Below are 23,777 nucleotides of genomic sequence, written 5' to 3'. Positions count from 1 at the left end.
TGGGCCAGATCTTAGCTGGTGTAGATAGGTGCAGTTCCATTGATTGCAACAGAGTTATGTCTGTTTATTTACGTCAGCTGAAGTCTGGCCTTATATTTCAAACTAAAAATGCTTAAATAGTGAACTTGCTCAATAGGTACCAGGCAGCAGATTTATCAGAGCAAAATTCATAGTCACTCTGTAAACTGAAACCCAATGGATTGGGATATCTGTTATTAGGTTTGTCTGATAATTTACCTGGGTTTTCCAGTAACACTTGATTCATTGCCTCATTCTATTGCTCTTTATCAGATAGGTACATTGAAAGATAAAAGGACACAAGAATCAGCAGAATTAATTTGTCACCCATGTCATGGAGTTCAGATTTGTAACTGCATTTCCCCCAAAGCTTTGGGAGAAACCAAGGACAATGGCTGCTCACAACAGGTCCTGGCCAGCCACACACAATTTCAATCCCACAGATACTGTTGCAAAAATGAACTGTGGTACCTCTGGCGTTACATGTCACCCATCCTGCTTGAGACTTCCTCACAGGCAGGGTGAATTCCATTGATTGATTCACACTGAGTTGTTGTTTTATGTATGTATTTATTTTATTTTTAAATACACTTTCTTGGAGATCAGTGGAATCTTAAGACCAGGACTGTGGATAATCAAATGTACAAACGAGAATAATTTAGTCAATGACAATGCTAAAGTGAGTAAAAGGTACAGATTTGTGTAAGTGTTTTCATGTTGTAGGGCCTAAACCTGCAGTGAAGGACACTCTATCTTACTGAAATTTACAGGGCATTTAAGTAACAGGGTTCTGTAAGAACTCAAGGGGTAACTCATATGGTGAGAGCAGGAATTTCCTTGTATTCTTTCTCAATAAAGACACTGGACCAATCCCTCAGCTAGTGTAAATCAATGTATCTCGATTTACATTAATGGAACTACACCGATTTACACCAACTAGGGAATTGCCCCAGAATTTTAGTTCAAGGAACAAATAATTAAAATAAAACACATGCTTAATATTAAGGGAAAAGTCTGTTTGTGGTCAGTGTACTGGAGAAGGATTTCACCTTTATGTAAAAACTGACCCTATAGTAGTGGCAAAAGAATACACAGCAGAGATTGCTACTCTTATGTCACTATACATGGGGTTTGTTTCAGTATATTTGCCTCAAAATGATCTTAGAATCAGAAATCTTATATCCATATTTAAGTGCTTTTTCCCAAAATAGGTCTGTAATCCCTAGCTTTAGTAAGGAAAACATGCAAATGTTTGCCAAGGGGACCACTTTAGTAAATTGCATTTACTAAAGATTTAATGGAGCAGAGCAGCACCTGCTGGTCTAATATTTCATTAATATTAATCATGCAGCATGGGGGAATCTACTTAACAACTAGTTTGCTGTGTGCCTGCACTCAAACTAAATATAACCCCTTTTTCTTTTGTTATTTGCTACAAGAACACTATATGTTTTGGTAATCATTGTCTCATTATGTTTGGATTGGTATCATACCAGTGATACAAGGTATGACTGATAAATAGGAATATTTAACAACTTTAATTTTGGTGGAAAGATTTATAACTTTTGCTATGATTTAAATTTATCTTTCAAGACACCAATATAAGAGGACAGGTTACACAGCTAAGATTTTGACATATTGCAAGAAGTCAATTGTCAGACTTGGGGTCAAGCTTTAAAGTTATCTGAGAACATTTTCTTTAAATAAAGTGGGGAAATTTATGTGCAAAAGCTCTGGCTAACACAATGAAGGATGTTTTAAGACATTGGACAAAATAACGAGATCTAGGTTTTGTTTGTGGCTTTACCCCATATTTCCTCTGTGATCTGAGTCAAATCACTTAATCTCTCTGTGCTACAGTTTCCCATCTGTGAAATGGAGATAATTCCTTTCTACCATGCTGTGGCTGTCTCATCTTTTTAGAATGTAAGCCCTTTGGAGCAGGGACTCTTTTACTATATATTTGTACAGTGTTTTGTTCAGTGAGTCCCTAATCTTGGGTGGAGCCTCCAAGTGCTATTGTAGGACTAGGTACTATAAGACAAGGGCTAACAAGTCAAGTACTCAGAAGTCAAGATATTAAAAATCCCATATCAACCATTTCATTGAGGGTGAATTGGAATAACTGGGAAGAAAATAGGGCTCAATTATGTAAATTTAGAAAAAATGGCAAATTCTATATTCTTTTACTTAAATGTAGCTTCAAAAACTGCCCACAAGTTGTTATATTTGTACCTCAGTGTTAAATAATTTTTCTAAAGAATAAAAAAAAATCAGAAATCCTTGGAACTTCTGATACTCCCTTCTACAAAAAAAGCTAAGTAATATCTTGACTCAACAAATAATCCTGCAAGCTAAAATGCCTATATTGCATAAGCATGCAGCTAGAAAAAAGGTGTAATATGTACATCAGAATATGGACTGGTGAGGTGAGGTACCGTATATTGATATCAATGTGGGTATTAGATGGCTGAATTATTCAAGTGAGTTATGTAGGTCTTTGTGACAGGGTGCTGGGCAGGGACAGCCGAGCCAGCCCTCTGTCGCTCCAGCCCTAATTAAGGGAGGTAAATTGGAGTTGGCTAGCGACACCTGTACCTGATTGACAAAGGGGAAACAGCTGCCAGCGCAATCAGCGTGGGGCTATATGCAAGCCCAGGGGCACACCAGAAAGCAGAAGGTTTCTTTCTTGGCTGTAAAGGTCTTCAAACCATAAACCCATATGGTGAGAAGGTGGTAGGATTTCACACTGTAAATAAACTGCACTGATTGCTGAGCCAGAAGGCTTCTAAGTGGTGTTTGGAGCAGGGGTAGGAGCAAAGGGGGCCCTGCTATACCCTGTTACAGCCATCTTATGCTCATACTGATACAACCTTTATATAATACCACATCATCCTGTGTGTGTGAGAGAAAACTGGGTCCCCTAATATATTAAGAGGTCAACTAAGCTATGGGAGCAGACCTTTCTAGTCAGAATTTTAATGACAGAGAAATTGTGATGAGTAAAGGCCTCAATCTTATGGTAACTGCTGATCTGACTGATTAACATTCCTTCCCCTAGTACCACCCCAACCCCCAAGTTTATAAGCTTTTGGACTAATTTATTTATTTGTTTTAAAGTCAACATTTTCTTTGATTTTAGGAAAATGGTTGAACTCTCTCCTGTGGACTTTCCTCATTGATTTTTGTCAATTGCTCTCTATGTGCTGCAACTTCAAGATGGATTATGTGTGTCCTTGGAACTGCTGGTGTTGGTGGGAATTTGTGAGCTGTGGCATTATAAAAAAAAAACTTCATGTTATCGCCCTAGAGAGCAACTCTTTATGCTGATAATGACAGTGCAGAAAACAATGGGTTTATCAGCCTGAAAATCTTTTGATAAACAAATCAGTGTGTTCTCCTGTGCTCCCTGTATTTCTGCAGACTTTGTTTTCTCTCATAATGCTACCTACTTTGTTGAATTCTATTCTTACTCGTACTGTCCTTCCCTTTTGTCATCTTTTATTCTAATTTTTTATTCTATTCAGTTACTGCTCCCTGTTTCCACAGAATTTCTTCCCATTTTTTCTCTTGTAATGTTATCTCCCTCTCTTCTGAGTTCTAACGTCTCTTCCATTTTCCTTTCTTCTTGTTTTGATCCCTTCACATTGATTTCCTGTTGGTCAGCAGGTTCTTAGCACCTGTCTAGTAGAAACTTTAGATCCTCCTGTAATCCCATAAGAGTGTGTGTGTGTATATACAATTAATAATTAGGTGTTAAAGCTTACTGATTTTTAGAAATATTCCCTATACTTAAAAATGGGGGCACAAGTAGAACAGGTCATCTCTCAAACTGGAAGAAACATTTAAAATGAGACTACTTTGTGTGTGTGTGTGTGTGTGTGTGTGTGTGAGATCTTTAAAACTAGTAGCAATGTTTTAGTGCAGTTGTGTGTGTATGTCTGGTCTGATAATGTACCAATAAATATAATTATTATACACTAGCCCTCTGCTCAGCAAAATACTTGAGCTCTGCACAGCAACTAAAAAGGCAGTCCAACTCCACACATGACTGCCACCAAAGACAAAATTTGGCAGAAAGCTTAAGGACCAGGCAGAAGTCTCGCTGCTCTCAAGCGCCAAACTGAAAATGGTCCCTGGGATTTGTGGTTCCTGTGACAACTTGCAAGGCCTTTCTCACAACCACCAGAACTTGTAAATGATGGCATTGTAGTGTTGTTTTTTTTTTTCTTCTTGAACTCTAACACTACTTCTCCCCATTTTGTCCCCCTTGCTTTTCTTCCATCCCCAAGGTCACAGTAGTTTCCTTTGCACATCGTCCAGAGCTTTCCAGCATTTCTCCTTGTGCTGCGTGGGGGAGGGTAGGAGATTATTAGAGTACCTCAAAGTCTGAGCATGCTGAACTAAAGAGCTACTTCCTTGGGATGAGAATTAATTGCATGACCAGTATACTCCCAAAGCAATATTGTTATTTGAGCTGCTAAGCAGAGGGGCTGAAATAAATGGAATCTAATTTGACTGGGGGTTTCATTGCTTCAACTAGGTGCCCAAGATCTGTGTGGAGGAGAGCATGAACTTGGGCTGAATTATTTGGTCAGTTAGTGATTTTTTTGTTTTGTGTTTTTTTTTGTAGACGCTAACTAGAAATTTTCAGATGCCAGCTCTATTAAGTGCGGTAACATATGATAGGATAAGTATCATATCAGCTTATGAGCAGCCTATGGTATGTAATGGATTTGCAGTTAATTTTTGTATCCTGTTGTGTATAAGCAATAAAATCACCTCCTATTAAACCAATTGTTTGAGTGAGCAGTAGGTGTCTCAGAGCGATGAAATAGTAATTCATCTTATTTTTAAGTACTGAAGTTGTATTATGTGGGAGCTTCCTCCTTCATCAAAAGGTTCAAACACCTAGTGAGAACTATAACCCATCCTATGGTGCATCAAGGGTGAAATGTATTCCTCTGAACTCATTGTTACTCTGCTAGAATGAGAAATGAGCAAGAATTAAAATGATCTCTCACTATACATAAATTAATCTCATAGCTGACCTCTCATGTTAACCATTTATGCAGCAAAATTAATCTTTAGTTGAGACTAATTTTTATAGTATACAAACTCTCCCTACCTCGTTACACACAGAACAAATGGAATCTGTTATAGATTTAACGTAATTCTAGTTAGCAACTCTTTCAAGCATTCCTTGACAACAAGGTATAGTTATTACATAGTCCTGTCTTGAGTGAGGGAAACTGGACTTGATGACCTACTGACATCCCTTTCAGTTCTACACTCTTATGATTCTATAATCTATGCCCCCAATCCTCTGGTCTCAGGCAATTTGAGTTCAGTTGCTGATTCCTCCACTAACTTCCCTTATGATCTTGAGCAAGCCAATAAGGGCAACATTGTCCAAAGTACCTGGTGCTGTTTTCAAAATTGATGTAGGCACTTAGAAGCCTATGACATAGCTATGTAGGAGTGGAAATTTTAAAAGCACTCAAGGGTCCAACTCCAACTGACTTAAAGAGGATCTGGGCACCCTGCTGATTTGAAAATCCTGCAAGGCACTTATCTGCACGTTTAGGTGACTAAATGCTTTTAAAAATCTGACCCTAAGTAGCTTTGGAAAATAGGACTTAAGCTCCTAAGTCATTTATGCATTTTTCTAAACATTTGCCATTAAAACCATGCCTCAGTTTCCCATTTGTAAAAATGTTTAACAAAGAATAAAACCCATTGTATCACTTCCCTGAACCTTTCCACCCCCAGTAGATTACTCCACTCTCCTTAGGTATCTGTACCCATTGTAGAAGAATTGTCACTAATTTAGGATTCAATCCTGCAAAGAGCTGAGCACTTTTGCCCAATCTAGTAAAGTGCTTATGCTTAACTTGAAACACATGAGTAGTTCTATTGATTTCAATGGGAGTACTGATGTACTTCAGCAATCTTTGCAAGATCAAGCCCTTTGAACTTAAATTAAAATGCTTGTCCATCGGCAGTAGATGGATTAGCTGGAAAAAAAAAGTTTTCCAACTGAAGATTTTAATGTCAGCAGTGTAGCAATCTCTTTATAACAAGCAAACTTACAAATTCCCCCCCCCCCAACAAAAACCAAAACAATCAAAGATTTCTGCTGTTTTTAACTGTTCTCTCTCTCTCTCTCTCTTCCAATTTACTGGAAAGGAGGTTTTAGCATACAAAATTATTTCTGTCCCATGGAGAAAGCCTGGCTGAATCAATGAAACAGAAAATAAACAGATAAAAGCTACCTTTGTCCTGGAATACAGCCCTCTAATAATGTTCCCTACCAAATGTGTGGGTCCTGATTCAGAGCTGGATGTCTGCCCAACTTCGTACAAATCACATATGAAATCCAAAGGAATTTATTGATTCAAGTTTAAAAAAAAAAGCCTTTGGGGAAAACTAAAGTAAACAGTTTTTAATTACTATTGAGGTACTGAAGACAGTGAATCAAATGAGTTTGTTTCCAAAGTATTATAGAAAATTCAATAAGCATGAGAGTGTCTGAAATATCAGTTGACACCCAGACATTGTGAATGTCCTGTAGTCCTTGAAAGCACAAACAACAGTGCTTTATCCCTATATCGTTGGCTGTACAGCCCAATCTAATCTCTGTAGAAATGAAATCATCATCCAGGAAGCAATGATGGAGTGGATCATAATCCAAATCTGAGAGAGAGGTTCCCGACACATGTTAAATGAGAAGTCAAACTGCTTCCCTGAGAGAGGTTTGACTGAATGTTGGGAGCAGCATGCTGTGTAACTTCAGAAAGCCAAAAGAGCCTTATGCTTGAAGATGGTACTGATGGATCTTGAAAAAGTATTGAACTCAGGTGGAGAAGGTAATTTCTAAACAGCTGCTTATGATTATAATTATGGTGCTATTTCGGCAGCTCAGAACACTAAGATAATTAGACACAACTACAGCAAAAGGGAGTGAAGGAAGGAGGAAGAACTATCCCATACTATTTATTGATAATGGGAATAATTTATTTTCTTTACAGTCTGTTTAGGTTTTCATTAAATCTGAGTCCTCTCTCTCAGGTCTGGATTACTATATTCTTAGAAGCAGCTCTGCCACCTGGAATAGACTCATTTCCATGGAAATTAAAACCAGATCTCATACCCAGGATTAAAGCAAAACTAGATCTTTGTTTCAACGGCTGCTACAAGAAATTAGCCTCATACAAAGATGTATTTCATAACTTTTATGTTTGCATTTTCAGTTGACAATTGAAAAATATTGCTGTATAATGTAGTTGGTTCACTATCAGAGTTTGCTCTCTAGTAATTACAATTGGTTCCCCCTCCACCTTCCCAGTCTTGCACTTTTCACTAAACACATTCGAGATCTCTTCTCTACCTCCCCTTGTCCAAAATTACTTGCAATTATTGCCAGTATGGTAGTTTTGCCTTTTAATACTTTTACTTGGATTTTAAGTCATTTCATCAATAGCTAAAGTTCAACGTGGTTTGAGGGGTGAACTATAGTGCTGGTATAGGCTAAGTATTGTATATTTGTGTTCTGGAAAATATTTTTAACCATGACATGGCAAAAATAGGAAATGAAACAAATTTATTTAGGATCATCAAGACTAGAGAGGAATGTAAGGAATTTCAGAAGGAGTGGGGAAAAAAACTGGGTGAATGGGATATATGACAGCAAATTAGATTCAGCGTTGAAAAAGACAAGATAATGCAAATTGGAAAGCATAATTTTGAATTACTCAGACCCATTGATGGGTTCTAATGTAACAAAAAAAACCATGATGTCATTATGGACATCACAGTTATGACTTCTGGTCCCATTCTGGTGCAATGGTGGTCAAAGAAGCAAACAAAATATTTTGATGCATTAGGAATGGATTAGAAAATAATACTGAAACTATGTCACAGAATTGATATATAGCTTTGAAAGAGTGATGTGTGTGCAATATGAAGCCATCCTGGAGGGCACCGGCCATCTTCTTTGGAGCTTTGGAGTTTAAAGGAAAATGGGTCAACTCTTGCCTTTCCGCCATTGGGAGGTCCCTGGAAACCCTCTGTTTAAGGGGCACTGGTATTGGGCAGAGAATAACAGGACACTTCCTGTAAAAGGTTGCCCATAAATCCCAGATCTGAATACACCCAACACTGAAGTTTTGGTTTCAGATCTCAATCCAAACTTTGCATCTCTCTCCTAGATCTAAAGTGTTGTACATAACCACAAGATTTCAACTCCTTTGAATAGCTCTTCCCCCTGTGTCCCACCACATGCAGGTATGCATTTGAGGTACCTAAATATCTCTCTGAACTCTGGATTTCCATTGGTGGAAGTAAGTGAAGAATTGGGTCAAGAGTAACTATAGCTACTTTAACTGAAATCAGCGAAGTCCCTCTGGATTTATACCGAGGGTGAGGAGAGCAAAACGTGGCTCTTTTTTTGGAGCTACATTTTCAAAGAGAGTCTCTCAAACAATTGCCTGAAAAATTAGTGCACACACATCTCTCCTTTGCATGTACAAATAAGAAGTTGTATCCTCGCAGTCCTCCTGAGCCAGATAGAGAAGCAGGGAAGGGATAGGGAAGCAAGGGGAGGTCTTTCAGGCCAAGTTGCTGCGATGGCATTGGCATGTAGGGGTGAGGAAGTGGCAGCTGTATTCTAAACAGGCGGGAGTTTGGATTATGGAGGTGAGGTCGAAGTTACCTAGCTATGCTGTGACAGCTGTAGCAAGTGACTCAGCAGAGCTTTGCCAAGGTAGTAGTGAAAGCATAGAAAATATAACCCAGGCCCTTCACTCAACATTTGAAATATAGAAATAAAATATAATATAATATATATAAATATAATAAAATATTAATAATAATAATATATAAATATAATAAAAGCACCTCTTCTATTCCACCAGATCCTGGGAAGATCATATGAACACTCTCCTCCTGATTATATTACACCCCACTATATTTTGATGAGTGCAGATAATAAGCCTGCTGCAAAGGTTAAACATGGCAGCTGTTGGACAATTTTTCCATTTTATTTAATTGCTACAGGCTTGCTGTGCCTGTGTTTCAGTAAGTGAGGGGGGAACCACACAACACATTACAGGAGAATGCAGAAAAATAAATTCTCACTTCCCCAGTATGATGTCTGACTATGACTCGGACTGGGCCAACTCCACAAGGTGCTTGACTTTAATGGGAGGTGAGGGAGCTCAGCATTTCCCAGGAAGCATTTAGGACTTTGCAAGAGCAAACCCATCATCAGCAAACTCCAACATAACCACAAAGGAAAGGAGATATCCCATTTCATTAACAGTTTAAAAAATGACAGTGCTCTAGCTTGGAGGGTGGAGGGAGTAGGCTGACATCACAGCAACATCTTTAACCCTTTAAGCATAGAAGTATTTAGAACAAAGGTTTAAGCAATGGCAAACTATCTCAAATCCCTGTTGTCTTTATAACTCAATCTTTTGCTGCATGAGCAATAAATGTGTGGCAGAATGTCAATCATATTTTTATTTATTTAAATGAGTCGCCTCATGAGTAAGGCTACGTTTTAGTCATGGATATTTTTAGTAAAAGTCATGGACAGGTCACGGGCCATGAATTTTTGTTTTCTGTCCGTGACTTTTACTAAAAATATCCATGACTAAAATATAGCCTTATTCATGAGGCGACTCATTTAAATGAGGGGTGGGGGTGGCTCGGGGTTTGGCCCTGGGGGAACCATGGGTGCTGGGATGGGGGGGGTGGTAGCAGACTCCCTACCCAGCTCCTGGGAAGTGGCGACCTCTAGCTCCATGTGCTGCCTCCACTCTGCCACAAGGCCTGGTTCTGTAGCTCCCATTAGCTGGGAACTGCGGCCAATGGGAGCTGAGGGGGGCGGTGCCTGTGGGTGGAGGCAGCATGTGGAGCTGAGGGAGGGGAGTTCCTGTCGCCATTCCGAGGAGCCCCCCCCCCACCCGCCGGTCAGCGCTGCCCCAACCCTGAGCCCACCCACACCAAACTCCTGCTGTTGGGAGCCAGGGGACCCAAGACTGCGCCAGCAGTGGCTGGTGCGTCTGGCCCAGAGGCTGCCTGAGCTGCTCCCGCGGAATCCGTGACCTCTGTGACAAACACGGAGCCTTACTCATGAGCACTTTGCAAGGGAAAGCAAGCATCTGATACAGTGAAAGAACAGAGTGTGGGACGTGGCAAGAATACATTCAATCCTTATCTGTAATAATGAGCATTTCAAGAGAGAGAAAAAAATTCCAGCACTTCTGGGTGGCCATCAGAATATAGTAAATAATATCAAATAAATCTAATTTTTATAAACATGGGTCTATTTTCCAACTTTGAAAATTTGGAGAGGAAAGAAATACCTTGAGAGCAAGCCACAAGACTGGGAATAAGATCTCTATTCAGATCCCAACAAAGGGTACCTTTTCTGTCCTGATTGATTGATTTGTAATGGAAGACAGGGGTCAGAACTGGCAGCACTCTTCCCAGATGTTAGGTATTCTTTGGGCTGACATCATCATGGTATGATTTATGTGGAGATTAGATCATGCTCTCATGTTTCTTTTTGACATTCCAGGAAAAGCCTTTTCCTTTTGGATTCTTGGATGTGCTGTGAACTCTCGCCTTTAACTGAAGCTTTCCTCACATTTTATACATTTGTTTTAAATTTGTTTTTGTTTTCTCTGTTCTGCTCAGGATCTGATCATCTTCTAAGTGAAAGAGAGAATCTGGATATTATTTCATGTGCAACTTACAAAAGGAACCCACTAGTACGTCTCAACAGAGGAAAGTGACTTATACATGCCTCCAAAGTAACCCTGGAATGATGCCTGAAGCCAGGTTTGAAACTGTGAGTAATTGCTATGGAGGATAGAGATGGAGCCAGATACATCCTCAGTTCTGGCCTTTAAGGCCATGCCTTCTGGGACTTGCAGTTCCCCTGAAGGATCATGGGATTGTAAGCTACATCAAGGCCTGCTGGGAAAGAAGGCCCAAGCCCTAAAAGAGCTCACGGTTGCTGAGAGGTTATGGTTTTGTTAAGATTTGATGTATGGGTTTGCTGAAGCAGCTGTGGAATAGGAGGAGTTTGTGTAGGTAGGATAGCAGGCCTTAGAAAAGACCCTAATAGGACAGTCAAAATGGTGGGAAAAGGGCCCTCAGAAAGGCTGGTGCCTGTGGTGAAAGCTAGAGAATATGAGAGGTAGGGTAGGGATCTGCTTATTTACTTCTCCAATGATGAGATGAAAGACCAGCAGTAGGACAATAAGCTGAAGAAGTATATGTAAGAGTTTGCAAGGGCTCATGAAGTGGCCCAGAGGCATGCCTTGAAAAGATTCATTTGGTGGAGCACTGTTTGGTAGTCTGAACCCAGAGAGTTTTGAAGCAAAGGTTGAAAGCTGATTGGAAAGGGGAGGGCTCTCTTTGGCTTGTCTGGAGAGCTCAATTAGATTAAATGAACTATGAAACTGCTAGGAGACTACTGTCCTGACGGCACGTAGTGCTGGAGAGAGTAAATGATGGTGTTTCACTCTGCAAATTTTCCTGTTGTTTTTTTTTTTTCTTTTTTTAGAAGAGAACATAGTACTGTTAAGCAACCAGAGCACTACCTTAACCAAGTACTTTGTTAGTGAATTTTCATAGCTGCATGATATCTACAACTCATTAACTTCTTCAGCTGGGCATCCAACCTCATAGGAAGTTCATGAAAATGTTGGCAAAAATATTTGAAGCATTAACAAGACTAGTCAATACCTTTTTGTTATGTTTTGTTTTATTTTTGAAGGACTCCTGCCTTGACATGTCATGAGAATTAATTTGGCCATGATAGAGTTTTCATATAGAGAAACCACTGGTTAGAATTTCATTGATACTATAAACTTCAGAGTAGCAGCCATGTTACTCTGTATCCGCAAAAAGAAAAGTAGTACTTGTGGCACCTTAGAGACTAACAAATGTATTTGAGCATAAGCTTTCGTGAGCTACAGCTCACTTCATCGGATGCATTCAGTGGAAAATACAGTGGGGAGATTTCTATACACACAGAGAGAACATGAAACAATGGGTTTTATCATACACTCTGTAAGGAGAGTGATCACTTAAGATAAGCTATTACCAGCAGGTTGGGGGGGGGTGTGGTTGCTGGTGAGTATTTGCTTCAACACACAACAGAATCACTAACCCAGGAACCTATCCTTGCAAGAAAGCCCGTTGCCAACTCTGTCCTCATATCTATTCAGAGGACACCATCATAGGGCCTAATCACATCAGCCACACTATCAGAGGCTCGTTCACCTGTGCATTTACCAATGTGATATATGCCCTCATGTGCCAGCAATGCCCCTCTGCCATGTACATTGGTCAAACTGGACAGTCTCTACGTAAAAGAATAAATGGACACAAATCAGACGTCAAGAATTATAACATTCAAAAACCAGTTGGAGAACACTTCAATCTCTCCGGTCGATCGATTACAGACCTGAGAGTGGCAATTCTTCAACAAAAAAACTTCAAAAATAGACTCCAACGAGAGCCTGCTGAATTGGAATTAATTTGCAAACTGGATACAATTAACTTAGGCTTGAATAGAGACTGGGAGTGGATGGGTCATTACACAAAGTAAAACTATTTCCCATGTTGTTTTCCTCCACCTCCCACTGTTCCTCAGACATTCTTGTCAACTGCTGGAAATGGTCCAGCTTGATTATCCCCACAAAAGGTTTCCTTCCTTTCCCCCTGCCCCTCCCTACCTGCATTTTAAAAATATTTTAAAATATCCACAAGACAAATGAATATTATAGAGCTCAGGTCTGTGTGTTAGTGGTTTTCTAAACCACTCTGATTCTTTTGAAAGTCTTTGTTAGCTTTACTTCACTGACAATGAAGTTGCAGTGAGGTCAATTTCTACAAGAAAACGAAGCCTCTGTTTTTCTTTTTTCTCTTTGAATTTGAGTTAAATATACTTAAATGGCTTAGCTTTATTCTCCATTTGATGACCTGAAACACAAGAATGTATTTTATTCTGCTCTTTTGAATCTTTTCAGTCCTGTTCAGATCAGATTTCTCTTAAGGCGTCTAAACAATAATCTTGTACAAACAAGTAAGTTTCACAAGGAGACCTCTTGGGTCTTTACATACAGGATATTCTTTGTTATTTCCACCACTTTACAACAACTAAAATGTGCTAGAGAATTGCAGTGGGATGGGGGCTTATTTTCTTATGCCAAGGAGATGCAATAGTGAGTTATACAAAGAAAGCAAAAGGAGTGAAAGCAAATGGAAACTGAAGAACAATAAAGCCACAAGATTGCTCCATGCAAATCCTTATGTGTCTCATTTTCCTTAAGATTGTGGTAATGACTGCTAGGCAGGTGGCATGTTGTGACTGCTTTCTACAATGCAAAACAAGCTTGCATTATTTTCATTCTCTCCCTCTGCTCCCCAACCCCATTTCTCTGTTTTGTTCTTAACGAGATTGTGAGCTCTCTAATCCAGGGTCTACCTTCTTATTTCCATGTTTATACAATGCCTAGTGCTGTGGGAACTGGATTCTTGACTGGGGACTCTGAGGTCTACAATATAAATAATTCTGAAGGTAGAAGCCTTGAACTAAAACCCTGAAATCCAGAGAAACTATATAGGTAGGAACTTAAGGCTGTATCCTTCTGGCATGGGAAACCATGCTGAAACTTGCATCAACTTCCTTGGAACAAGACTAGGCCCTTAGGATGAACAAGTTCTCTAGTGCACCTTGCCAGTATCTCATCTCTCAGGGTATGTCTTCACTACCCACCGGATCGGTGGGCAGCGATCGATCCAGCGAGGATTGATTTATCGCATCTAGTCTAGACGTGATAAATCGACCCCCGAGCACTCTCCCATCAACTCATACTCCAGTGCCATGAGAGGCACAGGCAGAGTCAATGGGGGAGTGGCAGCAGTCGACTCGCTACAGTGAAGACACCACGGTAAGTCGATCTAAGTACATCAACTTCAGCTACGTTATTCATATAGCTGAAGTTGCATAACTTAGATTGATTCCCCCTCCCCAACCCAGTGTAGATCAGGGCTCAGACTAATCAAGGAGTCCCTGGGAGAGGGAGAATACTTGTTAGGTTTGCAAAGACCAGATTAACCAATCAGTGGCCACTGCAAAGACGAAGTATTGTTACACACCTTTAAGCTTGTTTTCATTTTGCAGTTCAGTGTGACTTTGGTCATCTGTAAAACATAATGGCACTCTGGCAAACTGATCTCCCCCTACTGCTACCCTGTTCATTTCTAAATGACCAATTCCATCAGGCACATGTACAATACAAAAGTGGGGTGAGTATATTAGAACAGCAAGCCTAAATGTTTTATCTTCCATTAGTTAATAACAGCAGTAATGAACTCAGCAGCACAGGGCACAGTCTGCAAAATTAATAACCACATGAGGGTTACTGGCCCAAAGCAACAGAGTCTCCCAGACAGTCATTAATCTGCCTTGATTATTATTACTGCACTATTGAACACAAAAGCCTCCTTGCTGGACAAGTAAAAACTTCCCTTCAACTCCTTTTCCCACCTCCTCCCCCCCCTTAATATAACTTCTTCTCATTCTCCTTGTTGTATGAGAAAATGCAAGTAGAACTCCTAAGGTAACTGTTGTGCAAACTCACTTTAAGATGATGTTAAGAGGTCTCTGGCTTACAAATGGTGGCCCATTTTCCACCTATCTATGTGGAGCTTTAAACCATTTCTTATCTTTCATAAGTAGTTATTGTCAAGGGAAGTAGCACTGTGACTTGTGAGGCATGGCTTTCTGGGAAGGTTATGAATGTGCCTTTTCAGTTAATTGGCTGGCAGCATCTATCTACCAGTAAGTGTTTAAGCCATGTTTATTCATATAGATTTCACGTCTTATTTTCAGATTGAAAGTGAGAGTTTAATCTACGGATTTTAGCTGCAAACGTTTCATCCTCGTCAGTATATTTGGGCCTGTATTTAGGCACCATAATTCAGTGTGAAATACTGAAGTTGAGATGTCCACAACAAAATATTGCATTAACAACAAACTGCTGCCATGAATGGAAATCTCTGAGGTAATGTAGACCTTACATTCACATAATCTGACCTCTTGGAGCAATGCAAACATGTGCTTTCAGAGTTTTATCATTCTAAACATCTTTTTGTTGGCTGCGGTATATAGTAACTTCTACAGTCCCCAGAGATTAGCCTTTCTCCTCCTTTTTCATCCCTTCATTCCATGACAGTTGTGTACATTAACCTTCAGATCTCATTTCCCTCCATTTCATCATCTTTGCTGCCAGGATTAAGTTTAGTTCGACAATGATTAACATACCATATGCACTGCATAACCAGCTCAAATTTGGGTAGGTAATTAGGACCTCTCAAATCTTAGCACCTAGCTGCCAGCTTGAACTTCTAAACAGCTGCAGTTAATGTGTATTTCCTTGCAGCACAGATCCTGCTGCAGAATGGATAAACTGTAATACATTTCTGAAAAGACTATGCCTTTGTTCAATAGAAAATATAAACTGTTGACACAACTTGTTTTGTTTTCCCTTTGAGAAATATGTGATGCCTGGCTAAGATTTATTGATTGTTTGTTTTGTTTTACAATTTCAGTTCCCCTCTTCCCCCACACATCCATATTCACCTTCAAGTGCCTGAGGGACTGAGACACTGCAGGGGCTTTTGTTAAGCTCCCCTGGCCAAAGTCGGGCTGCTCCTGTGAAGTTTTCCAAAAGGTCTCCCACCTTTAATTGCTAATTACAGGGTTTTTGAAAAAACAAACAAACAAACAAAATCTTAAAATCAGTCCCCATTGCACCTTTCCCCTGTTCTTGGAATATATTAAATGAAGGGGAAAGAAACCTACTCAACAAGGCTACATCCATACAATCTCCCTTGTGCCGGCTAAAAAGAGTTTCCACTAAAAAATCAGCAATAGCGGTAATATTTAATAACAGAACTCATTCCGAAGGTTACTTTGGTAGGGGCAATTCCTGTGGATCTTATTCTTGGAGTAATTTGACATAGTTCAACATAATCATGGATTTCCATTGGTGCAATTTCCTACTTCCTTGTGATCATAAGCCCTAGTGGGTGATCAATAGTAAACTTGCAAGCCTGAGGAGAGAGAAGCTGTGGCAAAGAGACAGACTCTACTGAATTCAGGTTTCAGAGCAGCAGCTGTGTTAGTCTGTATTCACAAAAAAGAAAAGGAGTACTTGTGGCACCTTAGAGACTAACAAATTTATTTGAGCATAAGCTTTCGTGAGCTACAGCTCACTTCATCAGATGGCTCACTATGTGTATAGTGATTATGAAATCTCATTTCATTACACTACTGATTTCCAGGGAATGAAATTATAAACAAGGTGATTAATTAATGTACTTTATGGTCCATTTAATTATATAGCTGTCAAAGCAATGACTCCAGCTGAATTGGCATCTTCTTTGTTCTTTTTCTCAATTTTTTTTAAACAGAATGGATCTGTACTTTTTTCCTGGTCTATAGAGTTTAATTGTCCACAGCTGAATATATATATATATATATATATATATATATATATATATAATTTGTATTGCAAGATCAGCAACCTTTGGTTTGAGAATCTAGCCGTAGCGTAGTTACCTTACCTTACCTTACGTATAGTTACCTTTGGACCTGATAGGAAATTTTGCCTATGTGGGTCAAAACCCCTTCAGGTGATGAAAAATTACTTCTCTTTCTAGCTTGCTGGTCGATAAAAAAAGAGAACTTCAGCTCTCTGAAAAATGCTGGACTGGTGCAGCAGTAAATAAAAATACTTGTTAGGTCTATTTTTTTTAATTAGGAAATAAGGCTACGATTTTGTTTATCAACAGCAGACAATCCTGAATGCACCAAGTAAATACCCAAAAGTCTTTATTCTCAGTCTTGTTTCAGAATGAAGATTCTGAACACTTGGTTTTGCTAGGATTATCAACAGCCTGTAAATAACGGTATGATTAAACAACGAATTTCAGAGACCTATGTTCGATTGTTATTCAACAAAATTCAACAGGTGCCGATAGCAACAATCCCATAGCGTCACCTATCTTTGATGTTTGAAAAGCCCTCAGCATATTGTGAGAGATACTGCAAATAAATTAACTGATATAATTTAGAGATAAAGAATGAAATAGCTGTAGCACAAAATCTACTGTTTAATAACAAAATGATATATTGCATTTTAAAGGACACTAGTGGTAGCTAAACCTATATTTAGGTTTTTGTAAAGATAGAAGGGTTTTCCACAATCTACTATTGGGAAAGACTCTCAAATACAATCTATCCTGTCTGCACACTGGTGGTATACGGTAATATTCAGGCTGCAATGGGCCAGCTGACAATTTACTTAGCAAAGAGGAGAGGCTAAAGCCAGCGGCATCAAGTTTTGGGCCTATTGCCCCTACACCATGGCAGAGAGGATATTTCAGGTGAGAGAAGAGCAGAGGCTTCCCTTATGTTCAGCTGCTTTATGGTCCATAAGGGCTTCTCTAATTGCATGGTCTCCTAAAGTGCTGTAACTCATACTGGGTCTGGTGTAGACTAGCTCAGAAAATGAGTCAGCCATACCTGATTTCTTGATGACCCTCTCCCGCATATGCAAAAGAAAATATAGCCCATTGACTAACGATTCTTTTACAAAGTAATGGTGAAATTTAAATATTCTCCTGCAGTGCTGATAATCCAAACACAAAAGCAATATTGTATGAGTGCATGAGAACTAGAAAATCACCCTGTTTTATAAATACAAAAGAAGAAATTCCCACCAGTATAAAGACCACCCCAAGACACAGCATCAGTGAAGAGATGGATAGGTTGTGTGGTGGACATTTTCACTGGTAAGTGCATTTCACCCCTAGTGCTCAAGGCTATAGGCTGTGCCTACTTCACTGAAAATAATATAAAAACCATGGTGAATTATACAGTGGGGGTTCTTCCAAAGTTGCGGTATTTGACAAAAGAGAATATATATTTATATAAAATAATGAAGACAGATGGTTATGAGTTTTCAAACTGACACAGTCACATCTCTTCAGTTATGACAAGTAACTTTGGAATGTAATTACCTAAGATTGGGGAGGGGGTTTGACGACTCTCAAAGAAAACATATTGTTATAATCTGCTGAGAAGTGTCTATACTTCTCCATCACTGAGTTTTTTGTGCTTAGAAACTTTAATAGAGACAAGTTGCTGGACTAGACGGATAACTAGTCCTATCCAGTGAGGTCTGTTATATGTCTTTAGGACTTTCACTATGTCCTATATAAAAAAAATCCCTCTACTGCTGAGAAAAACAAACAATTATCTCTGTCTCTTTCATTAATGTGGTTTGTATGGCCTTGCATTTGCCTTCCTCCCCCAAGAAAAGAGTTTCCATTTGTGTTCACTGTGCGCAATGATGTCAATACTGAAATCAATGAAATTTTAGCAGCTCTGGTCTACTATAAAAGTGTATGTTTCTCTGCAGCACAGAGAAGTTTAATGTTTTCATGAAACTGGATTTTCATAACAATGCTACTGGATGTATTCACCTTCAATCAGTGACCCAGGCAAACTCTCTTTTTTGTGGAGAGAAAGATTCACCATAGCTCCAGTCAGCACAACATCCCTCTATTTTTCTTTTTAATATGTCAATACTGCAAGTCTCCTGTACCTTCAGGCTGATCATCAGTGCTTGTACCAGATGTCATATGAAGAAACAAGAACATTTGTTACCCATTCAAAAGTCTTATGGCAATGCCTTATACCTTTTATTGTTCACCTGGTGCTTAACTCATTGACACTATGTTGAATCAACTCCATCTGCCAAGTGTGACAAAGTACCAACTTCTTGAAAATCAGGACTCAAATTATTGATGAGCCTCCACTCCATAAAAATGCTTATCTTTTCAGTCCTGAGCTTTCTGTAGATCAAATGCCAGCTACAGAATAATGGTGGCTTTATGGGCTGCCATCCTCACGAGCCCTGCCTCCAGGGCATGTTCAACTTTTTCTTCTTGCTGACCTGTGTCTGAAATATTTACATTGTAACATTTAGAAGTTTTTGTTTATGCTGGTTCCTTTTATGATTACTCTTTCAGCTTGTTCTTTAGGTACCTTACATGAAGATGGCTTTTGTGCTTAGAGGGTGAAATTCACTGCTGTGCAGAGTACCAGCACAAGGACTATACGCTATGTAAATCCCACTTAAACCCTCAAAATAGAATCATAGACTCACCCACATGTTGGGCTGGAAGGGACCTCAAGAGGTCATCTAGTCCAGGCCCACATGCTGGTATACGTAGATCGTCCCTGACAGGGTGCTTGTATAACCTGTTCATAAACCTCCAATGATGGGGATTCAACAACTTCCCTTAGTATCCTATTCCAAAATTAAACAATCCTTATAGTTAGAAAGTATTTTTTCTAATATATAACCTAAATCTCACTTGCAGATTAAGATGATTACTTCTAGTCCTATCTTCAGTGGATATGGAGAACAACTGAGTGCTGTCCTCTTTATAACAACCCTTAACATATTTGAAGACTGTTACCAGCTCCACACTCAGGCTTCTTATCTCAAGCCTAAGTGTGCCCAGTTTATAACTATTCTTCATAGCTTTGGTTTTCTAAACCTCATCACTTTTGTCCTCTTCTGGACTCTCTCTAATTTAACTTTTTTCTTAAAGTATGGTGCCTAAAACTCAACATAGTACACCACTGAGGCTTACTAGTGCCAAGTAGAGCAGGACAATGATCCTAGATATGACACTTCTGCTAACATACCCCAGAATATTAGCCTTCCCCCCCCAACTGCATTACATTGTTGGCTCATGTTCAATATGTGATCCACTATAACCTCCACCCCCAGTCATTTTCTGGAGAATTACTGTGTTGCCAGTTAACTCACCTTTTGTATTTGTGCATTTAGTATTTTTCCTTCCTAAATGTAATACTTTGTACTTGTCTATATTGAATTTCTTCTTGTCAATTTCAGACAAATTATCCAATTTGTCAAGGTCCTTTTGAATTATAACAGCATCCTCCAAGGTGCTTGTGCCTCCCCATAGCTTGGTGTCATCTGCAAATTTTATATGCATACTGTGATGGGATGGCTCATCTACGCAAGGCCTGAGTAAGTAAAAAGGGCTAATTTACCCTCACAGGCTGCATCTGGAGGAGAGTCAGAGTTGCTAAGCTCTAATTGATGATGAAGCCTAGCTCGGCAGGGAAGCTGAGCTAGTAAAAAACAACAATAACTCCCCCCCCCCCGCCAGGAACTAGCCTCCCTACAGCCCCCTCTTACTTGCTATCTACAGTTGCTCCCTAGGGAAAAGGGGTGTTTGTGGCCTAGGATGGGAAGTATTCTTGGGAATACAGGCTCTGGCAAGAACGTGAGAGGGGGTGAAATGGTAACCCAGGCGGGGGCCAGAAGAAAGAAAGGGAAAAGCCTAGGGAAACAGCAACAAGGACAGAGCTTAACATGGTTCATCTGGGTTGCTGGGTAAGGGTCCTGGGCTGGAACCTAAAGTAGTGGGTGAGCCTGGGTTCCCTTCCCAGTCACTGAGAAAGTGGTATTTGGTCTGGAAAACTACCTGATGTAGCACATGGACAGCTTCTTTAGAGAGATCCTGATGCCATGGAAGGGGAGGACTAAATAATGACTTAGCTAGAGGGCTGAGTCATGCAGAGGGAGTAACCCGCTTACAGAGAGAGACCTACCCAGGGTGAGCAACTGAAGAATGAAGGATCAGAGTGGTTGAGAGTTAATCTCCAGATGCACCATAAGAAGATGAGTGGTGAACCCTGTGATACATACTCTCCAACTATTATCCAAGTCATTAATGAAAATATTAAATAGCACTAGACCTGGGTCAACTCACTGTGGGACCACACTAGATAACCCCCCCCCCTCCTAGTTTGACAGCAGTTGAGTACAGTTTTTCAATCACTTGTGCACCCACTTTATAGTAATTTATCAAGATGATATTTACCTGCTTTGCTTATGAGAATTCATTAGGGACTGTCAAAAGCTTTACTAAAATAAAGATACATCATGTCTACAGTTTTTCCTCCCATCTATTAGGCCGGTAAGCCTGTCAAAAAAGGAAACTAAATTGGTTTGTCATGGCTTGTTCTTGTTAAATGCATGTTAGCTATTACTTACTACCCATTAAGTGCTTACAGACCAATTGCTTAATAATTTGTTCTAGTCTCTTTCCAGGTAATGGAGTCAGGCTGACTGGTCTATAATTCCCCATGTCTCCTCTCTTCCCTTTTTTAAAGATAAGTACTATGTTTGCCCTTCTCCAGTTCTCTGGGACCTCGCCTGTCCTTCATCAGTTCTTGGAGATAACTGTCAATGGTGGTGATGTTGCTTCAGCTAATTCCTTAAGTACCCCCTAGGGTGCATTTCATCAGGCTGTGTCAACTTGAAAACATTTAACTTATCTACATACTCTTTAACCACTTCTTTCTCTATTTTGGCTTGTGTTCCTTTCCTTAGTGTTACTTAACACAACTAATATCCAGTCAAGATTAACTTCTTTAATAAAGACTGAAGCGAAAGAGGCATTAAACACCTCAGCCTTCTTGGTGTTCTGTTATTAGTGCGCCTTCCTTGCTAAGTAGTGGACTTACACTTTCCTTCATCCTTCTCTTGCTCCTAATGTATTTATAGAACCTCTTATTGACTTTTATGTTCCTTGCTGGTGTAACTAATTTTGTGCCTTTTAGCATTTTTTATTTTTGTCCTCAAGTAGTATCGGGCCTCGGAAATAGATTTATGTGGAATATAAGTGCTGAACAAGGGTGAATTTCACCCTTACAGCTTTCTTACAAGCAGAAGCCTCTCCATAACCTTAACAGCAATTTATAGGAAAGTGGAGCCTCTTTAGAGCTTGTTGACAAATTGTTTCAAAGTTGCGGTTGAATAGCCTCAATTCCATATCAAACCTGGTTCACAGTGTTTACTTAATGTTCAACCTGTGACCTAATCTGTTTTATCTTCAGGTCTAACAATTGGTAGGATATTAAACACTGACTTAAGGAAATGCTTTTGTGGCATTTGTTTTTTGAATGAGATCTTAAAAGGATAATCTTTAACTAAACATTATTTCCAATGTATTTATTTCCTGGGATTTTGCAGAAGAAAATCTTTTTGGTTGAAATGTGGGGGGTTCTTTAAAACTTGCTATTTCCACATATTTTTATTCCTATAGATTTATGGATAATTTAGCTGATTGAATTTTCATTTGGGGAAAAAGCAGTTCAATAAATGATGACACATCTACTTGACATTCTTATAGTCATCAGATAAATAAAAGTCACTTCGCTATCCAAAACTGTCTGTTAGGTTAGGAAATTATACGGGGAATCTACATACTCAAGGCCTCTATGGAAGTAAGTTTGCAAAGTAGTAAGCACCCTCATTTTACTTAAGTCAGTGAGAATCAAGTGTATGCAGAAACTCTCAAAATTGGGCCCTTAGAGAGGATGAGAGATGATCTTTTCTCTGTCTGCTGTGACAGACCCAGACTAGTGAGGTACAGGAGTCTGGTAGAAGGCAAATATATACTGGCCACTGGATGAATAGTTTTCTGTTCCCTGAGTGACCAGAGCAGGGGCTGTACGAGAGCAATCAGGAACCTGTTAGAACCAATTTAAACAGGCAAGCTAATTAAGACACCTGGAGCCAATTTAGAACATATTGGAGTCAGTTATGGCAGACAGATTAATCAGGACACCTGGTTTAAAAAGGACCTCCCATCAGTTAGTAGAGGGGTGCAAGGAGCAGGGAATGAGAAAGCGTACTGCTGGAGGACTGAGGGGTACAAACATGATTAGGCTTCAGGAGGAAGATCCTGCAGTGAGGATAAAGAGGGTGCTGGGGGGAGGCCATGGGGAAGTAGCCCAGGGAGTTGTAGCTGTAACACAGATGATACAGGAGACGTAGACAGCTGCTATCCACGGGGCCCTGGTCTGGAACCCAGTATATAGGGTGGGCCTGGGTTCCCCCCAACTCCTGATCGGACACAGGAGAAGTTGACCTGATCTGTGAGCAACACCAACCTGGCACACGTGGGCAGCACCATGAAAGGACATGTTATCAAACATTTAGGATGCTCACGGGCATGAAAGTGAAGTAAGCTTAAAATGCTTGCCCCGACAGACCACATGTGAAACAAGATAATATGGATGGAATCCATGAAGGCATCTACACCTGGACTTAGGTGCCTAAGTACCTCCACTTCCATCCACAGAACACCCGCCTAACCCTGTAACTCAGTGCCTAAGTTTTCACCTCTTGGCATGAGCACTGCTGCCTCACTGTGTGCAGGATGCCCCAGCCCATCTTAAGACTTTTAGCCCAGGGTTTAGGGCACTCACCTGGCATATGGGAGATCCATGTTCAATTTCCCCCTTCACTGGAAGAGGGGGAAGGAGGAGGGCCCCTGTTCAAATCTGACCTCTCAGGACAGCGTTTCAACCCCTGCATTATAGGATATTCTGATGTACCTCACTATCTCCTCTTGAAGCTGTTCCACAGTGGATAAACGAGTGATTGGAGTAGGGGGACTTGACCCACAGTCTCCTGCTTACACAGATGGGTGCCTAAGCCACTGGGCTGCAGTGTCATTCTCTGGCCCAAAGACTCTTTCGTTCTGTATCCTGAGTGGAACAACTTTGAGTAAAGTCATCATGAATAGGTCGGAGTATGAACAAGAGGCTACTA

The 23,777-nt window shown here is 40.0% G+C and overlaps 1 long non-coding RNA gene across 2 annotated transcripts in view; it reads left to right on the top strand.

The window, feature by feature from the left end:
- Positions 1–2,668: 2,668 nt before the first annotated feature.
- The window catches only part of LOC122456704, a 49,467-nt gene continuing 28,358 nt past the window's right edge, over positions 2,669–23,777 (top strand). The window contains exons 1-2 of one of the 2 annotated variants that reach the window (XR_006275716.1): positions 2,669–2,743; positions 10,723–11,563. This is a non-coding gene — a long non-coding RNA (uncharacterized LOC122456704). Of the gene's footprint in view, positions 2,744–8,553; positions 8,716–10,722; positions 11,564–23,777 lie in introns of those variants that run through there. The other variant, XR_006275715.1, reaches the window with a different exon arrangement.

The sequence above is a fragment of the Dermochelys coriacea genome, chromosome 14 (genome assembly GCF_009764565.3).
Source record: "Dermochelys coriacea isolate rDerCor1 chromosome 14, rDerCor1.pri.v4, whole genome shotgun sequence".
Taxonomy (NCBI): Eukaryota; Metazoa; Chordata; order Testudines; family Dermochelyidae; genus Dermochelys; species Dermochelys coriacea.
Note: the sequence above shows the minus strand (reverse complement) of the source record. Positions and strands in the feature narration are given on the sequence as shown.